Source organism: Diceros bicornis, chromosome 4 (assembly GCF_020826845.1).
Source record: "Diceros bicornis minor isolate mBicDic1 chromosome 4, mDicBic1.mat.cur, whole genome shotgun sequence".
Classification (NCBI taxonomy): domain Eukaryota; kingdom Metazoa; phylum Chordata; class Mammalia; order Perissodactyla; family Rhinocerotidae; genus Diceros; species Diceros bicornis.
The window spans coordinates 79,141,018-79,158,021 of NC_080743.1; the positions used below are offsets into that span (position 1 = coordinate 79,141,018).

Sequence of the window (17,004 nt, forward strand, 5' to 3'; positions counted from 1 at the left end):
GTTAATATCTTTAATATATAAAGCATTCAAATAAATCAATAAGGAAAAAAATTAATAGGAAAGTTGACAACAGGCATGAGTAGACAATTCACACAAAAAAGAGTACAAATTGCCAGTGAAATGTTCAACTTCACTATTTAAAAAAATTATTATTAAAATGACAACAGATATAATTTTTCTCTAACTTGGTAAAGAATGATAAACCCGGGGCTGGTCTATATTAGGTGGAACAGGAGTACTCATATGCTTTGGAGGATATTTTGGAACAGCCTTTTGAAGGTCAGTTTGACAATATTTATCAAAATGTGAAAGATACATGAGTTTTGACCCTAAATTTTTACTTCTAGGTTTGACTCCAAAGAAGCACGTGTATGTGTGGACAATGCTATAAGGTATAGAATGTTTCACTGCACTATTGTTTATTAAAGTGACAAATTTGAAACGTCCAAAAATCTATCAATGGAAGAAATGTTAAATAAATTTATGATACTTAAGTTCATTTGATGAAATATTATGTAGCCAAGAAGAATAAGGAAGATCTATATGCACCTACATGGAAAGATTTCCAAGTTATATTGTTAAATGAAAAAAAGTTAAAAACATCTATATTATGAACCCATTTTTATAAAAACTTTTATATATATAACTATAAATATTTGTTGGTTAAAATCTATTAAACATTATGTATAACAATATAAAATAGATAATGTTATAGTACAGTTTTATAAGATAGCATGTAGTTTGCATGTATTTGTGGGTGAGTATAAGAAGTGTTATCCAAGACCCCTCTCAGCAGTGGCGTTGGAAGATAGCAGCACATTATTCCCGTTCTCAAAGAGCTTACAGTCTACAAGAGGACATGAAATTTGCTAGCCACAAAGTATAAATAGTATAGGACCGAGTGTTGTTGGGTGCTTATTGAATGAAACATTTTCATGCTCACAAAATCTCTGAGAAATAAATGTAGATCCCCATTTTTCAGATGACCAAACTGAGACTTATCTAGAAACACGAGGTGGTACTAAGTACATGACCATTCATTTCCCCACAGCCCTCAGACAACCAGAATTTCACAACTTCCACAACCACATGTCCCTCGTGGCAGCGGCCCATCACCAACCCCAGTGTAAAAAAAAAAAAAGAAAAAAAAAATTAAAAGTACCCCAGACATGTTCTGATCAGATATGTGAAAATTAGCAAAAATTTTCAGGAGAATTCTACTCCCTCTCATTTTCTCTGTGCTGTTACTTCCCAGAACTTTTTTTCCTTTTGTATTTTACTCAACATCAACAGTCGACAAGATCCTTCAAGAAGGCCTGATTCTGTCACTTGCTGCTTGTGGGCTCTGGGCGAGCCCGACAGTAAAAGTGTTCCTAACAGACTTGCTTTGTTTGTCCATCTCCAGATGAAACAAGGTATGGGTGAGCTCTTGAACCCTATCAAGCACTGAAGATGACAAGTTTCTCTGCCATAAGACTTGGATCTGGGCTTTCCTCTTCCCACCTGCCTGATTGAAGCACCATCACTCAGAACCAGGAAGCAAGGACATTTTCTCTCCGAGAACCAGCTCACGTGCCTCTCCCAACAACAGATGGAGATCTTTCTTTGGAGAGCTAGCTTGGCCAGGTGAGCAGCTGTTGCCGGGTGCCCTTATGAATAAGCGGTGATAACTCTGAGAGAGTGAGCTTAAGAAGACAGCTTAACTACTTTGCCGCAAGAGTAGGCTTGTTTTGGTTTTTGCTTAGCTTACACCACCGCTGGATTTATTTCTCCTGCTTTTGCGCATTTGGCGATCATGTAAGTTGGCATTTCCTTAGAAAAATGCTCTTTGGGAACTCCAGATATTGTAGCTTGACAAAATATATGTTGGCTGGCAAAATGCACAGAAAAATAAATTTTTGTAAAATATAAGTAGTTGAGTAAACATCAGTATTTGTCAGATGCCTCAAAATATGTCCATCCTTTGTCCCAGTGTGTCCCATTGTGAGGGGTTTATCTCTCAGATAATATTGGATAGCTGTGAAAAGGAGATTCATTGCAGTATTATTTATAATGGTAAAAATGAGAAATGATCTCCTTGTCTAATAACAGGGATTGGTTAAATAAATGAGGCACACCCACACAATAAAATATAGACAATTATTAAATGATGTGGCAGATGTGTGTATTCATACACACACATGCACATACACAAATATATGGAGAGGTCATCTGTTGTGAAAATTGGGTTATAAAACAATATGTGTAGTAAAATCTCATTTTGTTTTAAAATCTATATCTTCATTTCTATATGAAGTCTGAAAGATTATATACCAAAACGTGAACAGTTATTGCATACAAACTTATGTGTGTGTGTGTATGTGTATATATATATATATACACATACACACACACACATATATATAAGTTTAGGAGTTATAAATTTTCCAAAATGACCATATATTATTATTATACTTAAGAAAAAACATGTGTTTTTTATTTAAATATAGAATTATGAAATTCTATTTTTTTGCATAAAGATCAAATGTATCAATACAAAAGAATCCCCACTTACTGTATCAAGGGCTCTGGTGAGGGGATATAAGCAACAAAGACCTCAGATCTATCAGGAATTACCATCCTGGAAGTGAATCTGCAGAATTTTCATACATCACTTTTCAGCAATTTTCCTGGTCCTAAATCTCTGGTCTGTCTTTGACAGTTTTCTCTCTTTTTAATCCTTAGAGAATGGAACTCGCACATATGCTTCTTAAAGATTTATTCCACTGTATCATAAGTGCTGAATCACCTGTTTCCCCCCCAGACTGTGAGCTCCTTGTGAGCAGGGTGCCTGGCAGAGGACGTGGCACCTATAGGCTCTCCATGAATGTTGGTTGAATGAATGCTCTGCCAGAGGGAGAAGCGTAAATGAAGTACGTTTGTTAGAGGTCAACGGAGGGAGAGAAATCAATGTGAAAACGTACAGAATGGGTTATGGAGAAGATGGTATTTGATATGACTTTGAGGGATTGGTCAAGGCAAAAGTGCCGAGAGGGAGGCCATCAATTCTAGGCAGAGGGAACAGCAGGGTGACCAACCGACCTGGTGATCTCAGCTCTGAGGTGTTTCCTGGGACGTGGGCCTTTCAGAACTAAAACCGGAACAGCCCTCGGCAAACTGGAATAATTGGTCACTCAAGGGTGGAAAAGTCTGATCAAAGGCAGGAAGATAGAAAAGCAAATTTGGGAAACATGTTGTACCGTTTGGCTTGAGTATGGCTCAAGAGTAGGGGAATCGTGGACGGCAAGGCTAGTTGGGTTGGGACTTATTGAAGAGGACTTTGAATGCCAGAGTGAGACTCTTGTACTTCATTTGGTGCAGAGTAAGACCAAAGGCACTTGTAAATCCTAAGGTCATTCCTTCAGCACACATTAAACTTCTCTCTCTCTCTTTCTGTCTCCAATATCTCTCTTCAGAGGCATCCTTACACTTTTCACTCTTGTCTCTTGACATGGTTTCTTCCCCTTATAAAACACACCATGAAGTTTCAAATGTAATAATCAAATCCAAGTGAGAACTGCCTTCCCTTGTTAGAGGGAAGTTGCTTTTCCACTGGTGGGGACAGACTTTGCTGAGCCCTCCATCTTCACACCCAGCCCCTCTGTGACCAGCGACATGTGCGAGAGACGACTGGTTGAGATTCAAGACACGGTTGGCGGCATCTGGGGAGCAGAGCAGAGGTGGGGGGCTCCTAGGGAGTGAGAGCTGGTGACCCTGGCCTCATTAGCACCATGCTGCTGAGCAGGGAGCCACAGGCCACGCCTGGAACATCTGAGGAGAAGTTCTGGGTGCTACAGCATCAGGGTCTACACAGAAGGCCATTGCCATCCGCATCCTGGTCTCTCTGTCTGTGCACTATAAAAACTGACAAAAAGGGCCTCACTGCTGAGTTTCAGACTGAATGTTTAATGCAATTAATGCATATTTCATAGCACAATAACTGCCAGCGCTTTGCTCTGCCATCCTCCCTGGCTGAGTTATTTACACAGCCATTTTAAGCCCAGTCACAGAGGAAGTTGACAAATGAGTATCTGTGCAACATGTCTCGTCTTTTCCCATGCAGATCAGGGCGTCGCAGCTTCAAAAAGTCCCTGAGCAGCATCTCAAACCTACCCCACTCAGTTGGGAGAATATTTCTTCCCCTGAAACCACCACTCAAAACTCCTTTGCCTTATGTCCTTCCCTTTCCTCCCCTCCCTAGCCCCAAGAAAAGTATAAAAAAGGGGCTTTAGGCTAATATCCTCATGCTCTGAAATGAATCTTCATGATTTCTCTCATTATAAAATCCCTCCAAATGAAGAGAGTGAGCTGTCCCCCTGGCCAGTGACTGTGTTTATTCCTTGATCAGTTCTGACAGTCCTTTTGCAAGGCAGCTCTGCCCTTAGGATGGTTTGACATAAATCGGGGGCTCCTTGGCTCACCTGCTCATCACGGGGGATGGATTTGGCAGGTTTTCAGGTTCCTGTGAAACAGATCTCTGGACTGAGAGAGCCAGACTGGGCAGCATTCAGCATTCAGCACGAGAGGGCTATCTGCTGATTCATATCTCACACTCTTTTCCACTTACTAGACACAGATCCTGCCCTTTGAGTCTTAGCTGTAACCTCCGATTAAACATCAAGGAGCTTCAGGTGTACTTCTCTTTGTGCAATAGTCGTGTTCCTGAAAAGTTGTAGATAATATGATTTCTTTGGTAAACGTGAGCCTGTGTTTCCAGTGACTTTCATTATTGGGAGACATTCCAGGTTGCTCTTTCTTGGATACATGAACTTTTTCTGCCTCCCTCTTCCTATCCCAGTCCCTTTGTCAAATATTTAATGAAAGAAAAAGAAACAAATTTAGAAAAGAATAGTTAAAAAGAACACTAAAAAAGAACACTTTTATAATGTGTGAATATTCATCCTTAATAGATCTATCTTGTCACTGTGGATTCTTATATACCAAGTCTTCTTAAATAGAGATCCATCTACAATTAAGCACCCTAGCAAGTCAAGACAGCTGGCTGTTTTCTTTAATGAATGTATAAAGCTAAATTCAGAAAGTTTGATATGAGAACTTTGTGTGAAAAGAAAAATGAATTCTTTAAAGTACAGTCTTATTTAGCAAGCTCTCCTTTACACACTGTGTCTAGTTTTGAAGTCCTGCCATCAGAGAAAGCAACAGGATAGTAGAAAGAATTAGGCCTCAGAGTCAGAAACTGGGTTCATATGTGATACTCAGACACTGAAGAAAATAATGTTTAGTCCTCCTGGCCAATGAGAGGATTGAATTAGATAAGGAACGTGAAAGTTTGTGAAACTCTGATGACTATAGTGACACAAGGCACCGTATAAAAAAGCCATATTATGGCTTTACACTCTGAAGTCCTACAGGCCTGGCCTTGAACACTAGCTCCACTCCTACCGGCTGTGGGACTTTGGGTTGCTTGTCTCCTCCAATCTTTACTTTCCTAACTGTAAAATGGGTATAAAATAAAACCCACATATAATGCCATTTTGAAGGTTATATGAGATAATGCACGTAAGCCACTTAGCGTGGTGCCTGACCATCACAAGCATTCTAACTACTAGCTTAAACAAGGCAGAACTGTGGTTGGGTCTGTTTTGATCTTCCCAGCCTCTCCTTGAGGATGGCAGGACATAGAACATTATCAACCCCATTTTGCATAGAGGACTTTGGAACCCAAAGAGGTTCAAAGTCTTGCCAGATGACACAATGAGTGAAGCGGGAATAAAGGCCAATGAGTTCCAAGAGCTCAAGGCTTGCAACACTTTACTTTGCCCTTAGGACATGGGGAAACATTGCAGAAAAAGAAAGTCCTCACTTCCTTCTATCTGGTTATCTGTCCTGACTGACCAGGGCTGGAGAGGGAAGGAGCCAGCCTCACACTCCCTAGATGTCAGGCCTCTGAAGTTAAGGCTACTCCTGTCCCTTCCCCAGCATGGAAGGGATCCTTAAATGGTAAGAGCTTCCAGTTAGGCAGGGCTTGCTTTTTGCCGGGGATTGTGCTAAATGTTTTACTCAGATTAGTGCCACCCTCTGTGGATTTTACAAATGACGAACCGGACTCAGGGAGGTAAGGTGACTTGTTAGAGGGCATAGCTAGCAGGGTGTCATGTCATGACTGAAATCAATGAGTTTGGTCAGTTTGTTTCCAATAGGGCTTTAAATCTCTTCACTATGTGGTGATTCAAGTTCAAGTTTAAGGTTCCTTCAAGCATTAAGGACCAAACCTGACTGATCATCAGAATTGCCTGAGGTGCTTATACAATAATGTGGATTCCTAGGTACTACCCTTGGAGACTCTGATTCAGTGGGTCTGGGTGGGGACCAAGAATCTGTATTTTTAAGAACCCTCCAGTGAGTCTTTTGATCGGCCAGGTGTGGAAAGCCAGCTTTAGGGCACATGCCCAGCGGTCCTCCGGAGTGTCTAACCTTACAGATGGGTCAATTCACTACTTCCTTGTCCTATGAGACCATTCCTATCTCTGGTGCCTTCCTCACTTTCAGGCTCAGAGGTTTGGTCCATACATCAAACATTTACGGAGTGCTTACTGTGAGCAGGACACACTGGGTCTAAGAGACCGATAGGTTATGAGCCTGGGCCAGCTGTGTTCACAGCCCAGGGGTTGAAGTGTCTGCAAGCTTCTGGAAGCATGTTTTTTTGTAAAGATTTTAAGTTATCTTGCATGTGTTTCTTGTGCCATCTGTTGTCCCAGAAATCAAGGGCTAGTTCCCTTTTGTCTGTGTTTTCACAACACCCCATACAAATTAATAACATCTAGTACCTAGCTCCATGCCCAGTAAAAATGGTTGATAGCATGAGTTTGAACAAAATGGAAAACTCCTTCTTCAGAAGGAATTAAGAATTCACTAGTTAGGGATCTCTGGTCTGGCCCACAGAACTTTTTACCAGAGTTATTTTCTAACTCCCAATATGCAGCAGCTCAGCCTTCTTCTTCCTAATTGTACCTCCTCCCCCACCCCCATACACATACCCAGTGAATTTGGACAGAGGCTGGGAGAGCGGCTGAGAAGCAGTATGGTACATGCAGTGATTCTGAACTCTAGCTCCATATTAGCACCACATGGGGAGTTCCTAAAATATACCGATGCCTGGGTCCCCCGATGTCCAATGAAATCAGAACTTTGGTGGTAGGGTCTGGGCAAGGGTTTTTTATTAATTTTTTTAGAGATCCCCAGGTGATTCTAAAGTATAGCCAGTTGAGAAGCACTGATATGGCAGAAGAGAACTGGACTAGGAAGTGAGAGGATCCCTGGGTTCAACTCTAGCCTGTGTGACCATTTATAAGAGGCTCTCCCTGCCTGAGCTTCCTCGACAACTGTAAAACGAGGATGCTAGGCTAGATCTCTCATGGACTAGTCTCTCTATTTTCAGCTGTCACATTCTAAGTTTTAATGGTCTGAGGTCAGCTCAGATGGAGAGGGAGGGTTGGATGGGGAATAACAGCGGAGACCTTGTTCCTTTACAAGGGCCCGATGCACAGAGGGAGGCAGACAGCAAGAGGAAAAGAACAGGAGCTGGATGCTAATTGGAAAGGATAAGGGACATGTCGAGTTGTCAGTTTCATTCGCAGGGACCTGGTCTGTAAGTGCTGCAGTAGCACCGGTGGATCACAGGAAGGATCTTGGGCATGCCAGCTTCTGTCCTCTCTCCTATCTGTCTATCTGTCTGCATGCTGCTCTGTGGCAGAGGGCCTCTGTTTGTTTTCTTAAGACTGTTAAGTCCTTCTAAGTCTCCCTCAGTAGAGCCTGTGATTGAAAGTGACAATTAGAGGCTACCCTATTTAAAAGCTGCCACTTTGTATTAGCAGAAGAATCAGCTCAGGTTGGGGGACATTTTACTGATGCATTTAAAAGCTTGATCACAGAGAGATGAACAGGTGTACAAGGGGGCGGGGTGGGGTGTACAGAAAAGAAGTCTGGTTGGAGAAGTGACATGGCTCCATTTTTAGCTTAGAGGGTAGCTCAACATAGGTCAAACCCATTGCCCTCATCCAAAAGGACAAAGTAAAGTGGAAGGCTGGGCGATGAGGAGATGACTCTGGGTGGTGTGAACAGCTGACTGAGGGCCCTAATGGCCAATGGGGCAGAGGAGTGTGACCATCTGTCCATTGTTGAATTAGAGCTCAGCTCTCACACAACTTAAAGCAAAGTATTCTCAATGCCTTCCCACCTCTCCTTCTCCCACATGAGGACATCTCTTTCTATGCATGCAATTTCTTTTTTTCTTCTTCATTCTGCAGACAAAACTTGCTGTAAGACATTTGTAGAGCACCTACTATCTGACAGGCACTGTCCTGAGCACTGGGGACACAAAGATAAATGATTGGTACTCTCTCAAGAACTCTGGGAGACAGAATGGTAACCAAGAAGTAGTGTCACATGCAATGGGTGCTAAGGGGAGGGAAGTTGGTATATTAGGGGCACAGGGCTCTCACCAGTTGGGAGAGTAAAGAAGGATGCTTAAGCTGATTTTTGACATTAGGAAGAAAGAAGTTATTCCAGAAAAAGAGAATGTAGAGGCCCAGATTCGCATGTTCCATTCAGGGAATAGCACGTTTTTCAATATGGGGGAAGAGAAGTGGAAGAAAAGCTAGAGAGGAAGGTAGGAGCCAGATCACAAAGGTTGTCATTGGTTTAGTTGAGTTAGAACTTTAGCTGAAAGCTAAAAGGAGTCATTGAAAGGCTTTAGAGAACAATATGACCTTAGACATACATTTTTACAGGAGCAACATGCAGGATACATTAGAAATAGGTAAAATTGGAGATAGAAAAAAACCTACTTCATATTAAAATGTGAAGGGCTATTCTAATGAAGTTATAGCTAAAGAGGGAGATGTTTTTCCAGGACATTGTGAAACCATGTAACATAGGCAGATAGTTTCCATTTGTACTAAGAATCTTTCCCTCCCCTTGAGCTTCTAGGTTTGGTCATGGGGTAGACACTCTGGTCTCAGAATTTCTATAGGTGGTGCTTATAAGAGCACCTGACCTTGACTGGGGCACATGCCTATCTCATGCCCAGGGATCACACCTGCCAGGGATACGTCTTCAAGCTGCAGAGTCAAACCTTCATCCCTTCCATCTTCTAACGTCCACTGCAGTGTCTCTAGTCTGAGCTTTGTTAGGCTGTCTTGTTCCCCGCTGGCTGACAGATTCACCTCTCTTTTCTCTTCAGCACTGATTAGATTTACCAACAGTGAAAATCTAGGTGGCCTCCTGGAGAAGCAATGTAATCCAGTGTCATTTAGAATATCTGACTGTATGTTCCCCAGCGAAAACTTGACTAAGCTACTCCTGCCCTTTCTACAGTCCCCTGGCAGATGGGAAGTTGAAGCAATTTTTCTAATCAGAAATAATAGTGAAGGACATCTCACTGGACTGCTGATCCATGATTATGAATCTAGCATATGAATCCCAGTTGCTTCAAGCCTGTGCAAGAGCTCTAAATCAGAATCACATGGAAACTTCCGTCTTCGTGGCTTTGGGCCCATGAAAAATTCTTTGCTTGGAGCCTTGCAAGCTCTTCTATGTGTAACTCTCTCTCTCTGCCCAGAGTTTGTCTATCCCTGTAGAGTTTCTGTGGAGGTTCTTTTCTCCATTCCTTGTACTGTGTTCTCAGCAGATTTCCCTAGGATCTGGTAAAAGATAACATGTGTTGTCTGCATCAATACTTCCAGAGCCTGAATGTTTGCTGACCCAGACCAGAAACTGAGGAACCAGGGTCTGGTGTCCACTAGGGGAGTAAAAAGAATGTCTTTAACTGGTCTGGGCATACCTGACACCAATATCATCTTTGAATCTGAAAGGACTTATTAAGAAATTGAATATCTGTAGGGTCTGAAGAAAAATAAATTCTGACCAGTTATATCTTAGGCAGTTTTTTTTTTCGCTTAGATTTTGTGAATTTATATGATGCATAAGTCTAGTTCTTTTCCCAAAAAATTCTTTCTTTCTTTTTTTTTTTTGTGAGGAAGATCAGCCCTGAGCTAACATCCGTGCTAATCCTCCTCTTTTTGCTGAGGAAGACCGGCTCTGAGCTAGCATCTATCGCCAATCCTCCTCCTTTTTTCCCCCAAAGCCCCAGTAGATAGTTGTATGTCATAGTTGCACAGCCTTCTAGTTGCTGTATGTGGGACGCAGCCTCAGCATGGCCGGAGAAGCAGTGCGTCGGTGCGCGCCCGGGATCTGAACCCGGGCAGCCAGTAGCGGAGTGTGCGCACTTAACCGCTAAGCCACGGGGCAGGCCCCTGAAAAATTCTTTACCTAACTATATTCTCCCTCAAATTGCAATTTCAATCTTAATGTGATCTCTTTGATGTTCCTATGGTTTTCTGAAAAGTGATTATGGCTAATTCTGGACCACATTCACATCTTTTACCCATAAGTTCAGCATCCAGGGATTCATATACACACAGCATCAATCTAGGCTGATCATTCTAATTTGGGGTACAGGTGGTTACTACACCCTAAGTCCAGAATTATAGATGGCAGTTCCCCTAAATTGTAATTTTATATAACTATGAACCATGTGGTCCAGTTCCATGGGGCTACTGCTGTTTAAAAAAAATCAAGAAGCAAAAGTGTTTCAAATTAAATGAAATTCTCTACTTATATTTTTTAACATCTTGTCTTTCTCATTCACTGTCATATCCCCAACATCTAAGATAAGGACTGATACATAGTAAATGCATACTAAATTTTTGTTAAATTAATGAATAAATACAAGGACCATACCAATTTATCCCTCCTCCCCTTTTTTTCTTTCATTCACTACCAAATGTACAACAGCTCCTCTTGGGATCTTTCCCCCAGTCTGCATCCCTGCCCTTTGCCCCACCTCAGCCTTAAAAGGTAGGAGAGGAAAAAGACTGAATGGACCAAGTCAGAGGAAAGGCTGGAAACACTTATTCTCTATGAGTTGTTTTGTGCCATTATGTAGAGGCTGCCCCATAGTCACTGAGGAGTTTTCAGTAGAGTACAGTCTGGTTGAATGCTTGTGAGTTTGGAGCCCTGCCTCACTCAGTCCAGCATGAGTAAGCTGACTTGTTCCCTATGTAGAAAGTCCTCCCAAGGGAGGTCTAGACATTTCTCTTTCCTCTATACCACACAGCTGGGTGCTAATAGGATACAAAATATTGCATTTTAGAAAATTAAAATTTTAGTTTTCTGTTTTAAAGAAGTAAATGGAGACAGAAGAGTATAACCTGGACTTTGGGCAGGCCCTTGAGTAGTCCCCAGTACAACCTAACTCCAAACTCTCTCTGGTATTGTTGACATCCAGCTTCTAACATCATGATGGACATATTCTAGGTAGAAAAGTTAGAATGAGCACAGGCCCATGGAAGTGCAAGGCAGAAAACTGTAATAAATGAGACTGAAGTTGTATGAAAGAGAATGGTCTTGGAGGTCCACAGGAACCTGGCTGGGGTGGGGATAAGAGAACGAAAATCTTCAACTAAAGAAGTACCATGATCAGATCTGCATTTAAATGGGTTATTGTTATTATTATTTTGGTGGCTTTATAGAGGATAGATTTGCTAGGGATAAGATTAGAGGCAGGGAGATCAGTTGGGAGGTTGGGACTAGAACTGGGGTGGGAAAGACAGAGAGGATGCAACAGATTTTGGGAATTTTTTTTAGAAGGTACAACTGACAGGACTTAAAGTTAGATGGCATTTGGGTGGAGCAAGATGGATTCTCAGGTCTGGCCTGATGATGGGTGGATGGAAATGCCAGCAATTGAGATTGGAAGTGGTGGGAGAAATACTGTTTGGGGATGAAATGATGAGTTTGTTATTGGATATGTTGAGTGGTCCGTCCAGGTAAAAATATCTAGCCCACTGTTGGTTATAGAAGTGTGAAGCTCAGGGGAAAGTTTTGGGCTGTAAACATTGATTTGAGAGTTATTAATTTATATATGGGAGTTGGAACACTCAGAGAGAGTGAATAAGATTACAAGATAAGAGAGTCTGGGATAAAACTGTAGAATGCCTGTGTTTCATGGGTGGATAGAAGAAAAGGTCCCCACATAGGAGAAGAAGGAATAATAAATCAGAGAGAGATGAGGAAGGCCAAAGGAGTATAGAATCACTAGCTCAGGTAACCTAAAATTTTAAGAATGGCATTCTCAATGTGTCACTTTAGTAAAAAGGTATGATAAAGATTTGAATTTGGCAATTGAAAATTTCCAATGACTTTAGCAAGAGAAGTTTCAGTAGAGTAGTGAAGGCTGCAGCTAGATGGAAATTAGTTTGAGAAAGAGAAGGAAGTATAGAAGTGGAGGTCCAGAGTATAGACAAGTCTTTGAAGAAGTGGATGAGAAAGGGAGGAAAGAGATCAGTTCGTGGCCAAAGAGGGGTGTGGAGAAGAGTTTTAGTTTGCTTATTTTATAGGATGGGGTATCCTGTAAAGCATCCTATTGAGCATGCTCCTAGGCTGAAAGGAAGGCTTAACCAGAGAGGAAGAGGTTGAATATGATCAATGGGGCAAAGTCGTGAAGATACGGGAGAGGATGGAGTCAAGGGCATCCTGATAAGTCTTGAAGAAGAAGAGGGACACCTCATCCTTTGAGGCTCGGATGGGTGTGCTTAAAGATACCTATGTAGGTGGGGATTGGAGATGGAAAGCTGAGATTCATCACCCTTGCTAGCCTCAATTTTCTTGATGAATAAAAACATCTGGTTGGAACTGAATGCTATGGAAGGCTCGGGTTTTCTCCCTTCTACTCTGTGCTCCCCAGTTAAAGCTGCCAACAATCACACATGAATGGCTCATTCCTGACCACAGAGCAACTTCCCGTCCCTTGTCCTGACTGAGCCCCACAGCTCCCTGAGAGTGAATAGGGTAGAAGCTTTGAATCCACAATACTGTTGAGTATCCCTGGCTAAGCTGGGACTTGCTCAAGGTCACCAAGGGAATGGGAAGAAGTGCAGAAACTGGAAGCTGCTCTCCCTGCCCCATCCCTCAGCCAACCCACAAGCAGGAGGGAAGGAGGGATGTGCATGAATCAGTGGGACCCTCCCCACCACCGGCAAACGACAGGAAATGAGAAGAGCAGGTGCACTCCACTGCTTCCGGGTCAGTCCTCGCCTGGCAGGTGCAGCCCAGGTGCAGATGTTTGCAAGCACAGCCAGGCCCCCATCCCAGCCTGGGGGAGGATGGCAGCCACTCACTCTCCATTGTTGTGCTTGGCTTTTCTTGCAGGGGGAGTCTGCTGTCTGTTCCTGAGAGCAAGGAGCCTTTGATTCTGGAGCAGCGGTGCTGCTGTTCCCCACTTTGATCTCTCACAAATCAGGTCTTTGCACACTCCCAAGAGAACGTTTTACATTTTAAAGGCTCGGAGCTGGCTGTCGCTTTTACTCACCTTCCCCCCACGGCTCATCCTTCCAGCAAAATGGGCCCCTGGGTAGCCTGCCCAGGACAGAGTCAGTGAAAACAGGCTGCCCAAGAGGGCTCCTGAGCCAATGAACAGGCTAGCGGCGGCCTGGATCGTGGACTGACACAGTCCCCTCCTTTGACTTGGGGCAGAGGGGAGCATCCACTGTTAAGGGCAGAAGAGTCAGGGTCACAGAAATTGGGAAGCCTTGCTCACCTGCACAGACAGCATGGGGAAATCTTCAAAGAATTTACAACACTCACCACTGAGGCTTCAACGCCTCTGTAGATAATGCAACCTCCATTTTGCAGATGACAAAACTAAAACCAGAGGCAAGTCACCTGAGCAATTTCAGATTGGGCAGATCCAAGACTATAACACACACCTTTAGACTCCTTACTCTCTACCACATTAACCATTCCAAAGGCTCTTTAGATAGAGCCGGAAGACCCCAAATAGGCTTTCCAGGGCAAGGCTACCCAGGGCGGAGAAGAGTGCCCACCTTTGTAGGTTTTAGACTTGGTAACAACAAAGCACTGAACTTGGGAGTTAGAAGTGGATTCTGATCTTCGCTCTCCCATGCAGCGGCAGTTGGAATCTTGAACAAATGACATAGACTTTCTGAACTGCTTCTGTAATAAAACCTGTCTGCCTGTACCATAGGGAAATTTGAATGAGGTAAATTATTTGAAATTCCCTTGTAAATTGTTAAGTGCTCCAAGCAAGTAAGAAGTTATTTATCTTCATTCTTATTTCTTTCTGGAATCTTACTGGAGTTGGCCTGGGATCTTAGGGGTCAGGAGTCTCTCTAGCTTGTCTTCAAGTGAGGCCAGGAACAGAATCTCCTCAGCATCTACCTCGCATGCTTCTCTGAATGAGCATCACTCTCCATTGTCCTGTATTTATCCGAAGGATGTTAGAGAGAGGTGGAATAGACCAACCAACCCCCTGTTACAAGAAATCTGTATCTTGAGGTCCCCAGGCCAGTGCTCTTTCCACAATATACACAGTCTGGAAAAGTGCATTTTTCTTCCTACCCCTGCTCAGCACCCTCAGTAGGTCTTCTTGGACTGAGAAGAACTCTGTAGGTATAAGCCGACAATTTAGCTTGGCTTGGAAGGGCCCAGTGAACTGGTTAGTAAACAAAAGAGATTTTCCTTAATCAAGTGCCGGTCATACGTGAGAGCTGTAACTGTCTGAGTTCCACCTGTTACTTTCTAATCTTCTTCCCCAACTGCCCCACCCTCTAGGGACCTTGGCCCTGCCCTCCCCAACTCTCCATTCCCCACCTGTTGCTGTGATTTCTTTGGTGATGGGCAAGGGAAGGGGCCTCCCAGAAACCAAACACTGGCCAGGGGCAGAGCCAGCCTCCCTCCCCTAACCTGGGAAAGCTGGCTGCACATGGGGAAGTCCTCCCTCACTGGATTTACCTGAGGATCCTTTCCAGGCACCACCTTACAGCCATGAGAAAGGGCCCCCTTCTCAGTATCATCCAAAGAAAGTAAACACTGACTTACTGAGACCAAGTTTCAGCCTTGTGTGTGGGGTTGCTGTATGCAAGACTTGGCATTCATAGCCCCGGCTTTTCCGTCCTCGCAGTCTAATCTGCTTACTATTCCCTGTACGTGCCCTGCTCATTTCTGTTCCGTCTCTGCTGATGTTAGTCCCTTGCCTCAAACACACTCTGATATTTATAAATCTATTTCACTTAGCATTTCAAAAGGTTTTCGTATCTATGATCTCATCCAATTGGATCATGTCATGATGCTCCCAGCAACCTGGGAGGTTTTTGTTATCACTATTATTTTAATTATTACTTCCTGTTACATTTGAGGAACTGAGGCTCAGAGAGGCTTAATGACTTGTTCAAAGTCACATCGGTAGTTACAGAAAGAGCTGGAACTAGGGCAAGGACTTAGTGACTCCCTCTCCTGGGGCTTCTTCTCTGCCCCATGCTGTATCTCTTTCATCACTAAAACACCTACCTTGGAGCCTCCAGGAGCTTCCCCCAACTCAGCCCCTGGGATTATTTTTGCCTGCCCATTGCATTCATCTCTATTGGGTTATAGTATCCTAATTTTCCCTTGAGGAATCATCCCCAGCTCCTCAGCTCATGTGATTTTGGTGGGACTGACCTCATCCCTTGGCTCTGGGAGTGAATGCACGATCAGAGCTGGCCAATCCGAGCCATGTTTCCCCATGGCCATAGCGATTGGTTGAGAGAAGACTATGTGACCAAAGCCAACACAGTGAAATACAACCCCAGATCTTCTGCTGGAATTGTCTGGGAAGAGACACTTTCTTTCTGCTGAGATTTCTAAATTTGTAGAATGTAAGCACCGAGTTATGAGGCCACCACTTGGAGATGCCTGCCTGAGGACAAACAGGAACTCAAAGCATAGAGAGGACCCAAGGGAGCCAAGTCCTGAACACATTGCTCAAGTTGATGGATTCCATCGTGCCTGAAGCCAATTTGAGCCAGTTGACTGAAGCTGGTTTGAGTTGGGTTTCTGTCACCTATATCAAAAAACAGAGCCTTGAGCCAGCCCTGATGGCCTAATGGTTCAAGTTTGGCCCACTCTGCTTCGGTGGTGGCCTGGGTTTGGTTCCCGGACACGGAACCACATCACTCAGCTGTCGGTAGCCACGTTGTGGTGGTGGCTCACATCAAAGAACTAGAACGACTTACAGCTAGAATATACAACCATGTACTGGTGCTTTGGGGAGGAAAAAAAACGAGAGAGGAAGATTGGCAACAGATGTTAGCTCAGGGCGAATCTTTCCCAACAACAACAACAACAAAACCAGTCTTGAGTAAGTTAACCTCCCCCCTGCAACACACACACTCTTTGTAAATCCTTCTTTTATTCCTTGCTTCTACATCCCCTTATATGGTCCACTTACCTGTTGCCCTGGATTAAAATGCTGTCAATATTACGAGCTTGAGTCTTTCCCCTACTTTATTACAAGCAGTTTGAAGACAGGAACTTACTTTCTTTTCTTTTCTCTTATTTGTGCAGTGGAAAGGACACAGGCTTTGGAATCAGAACACCTGGTGTGAGTCCTGCCTCTACCACAAGCTGAATGGATAACTTTCTTTTCTTGAAACTCATTTTTTAAAAAATCTGTAAGACAAGACTTAAAACAACAAACTTACCTCTCAGACTTATTATGATTATCAAGTGAGGTAATGTATATGAAAGTCCTTTTCAAACTTTAAAATGCCATTCCATTGTAAGAGATTACTTAGAACCGTGTCTGGCATATAATATATACCATAAAAGTGTCTGTTAAATTGAAAAATAAAAATAATTGTTGAACTCAGCTTTTGTGTGTTGCCATCCATTGCTTGAATTGTTTGCTTTATGAGTAGGTTGATGGCAAATTGGGAACAGAGCATTTGGATGCCCCAGTGATTTTTTTATTGCAAACTTGTCACTAGAGTTCCTCATTAGTTGAGCATCCATCACCAGGTGAGAGAAGGTATAGCCTCTGGGGGAGGTAAGAAGCCATAAGGCATCTCTTCAGTCTTCCATTTGCATTGAGGCCACACACAAGGCTGA

General features: G+C 43.2%; 1 long non-coding RNA gene across 1 annotated transcript; it reads left to right on the top strand.

Annotated features, from left to right (window-relative positions):
• Positions 1 to 344: 344 nt before the first annotated feature.
• On the top strand, positions 345 to 16,756 carry LOC131403697 (uncharacterized). The gene is made up of 3 exons (XR_009219487.1): positions 345 to 392; positions 1,406 to 1,626; positions 16,462 to 16,756. It is a non-coding gene; the product is annotated as an uncharacterized LOC131403697 (long non-coding RNA).
• Positions 16,757 to 17,004: the final 248 nt, after the last annotated feature.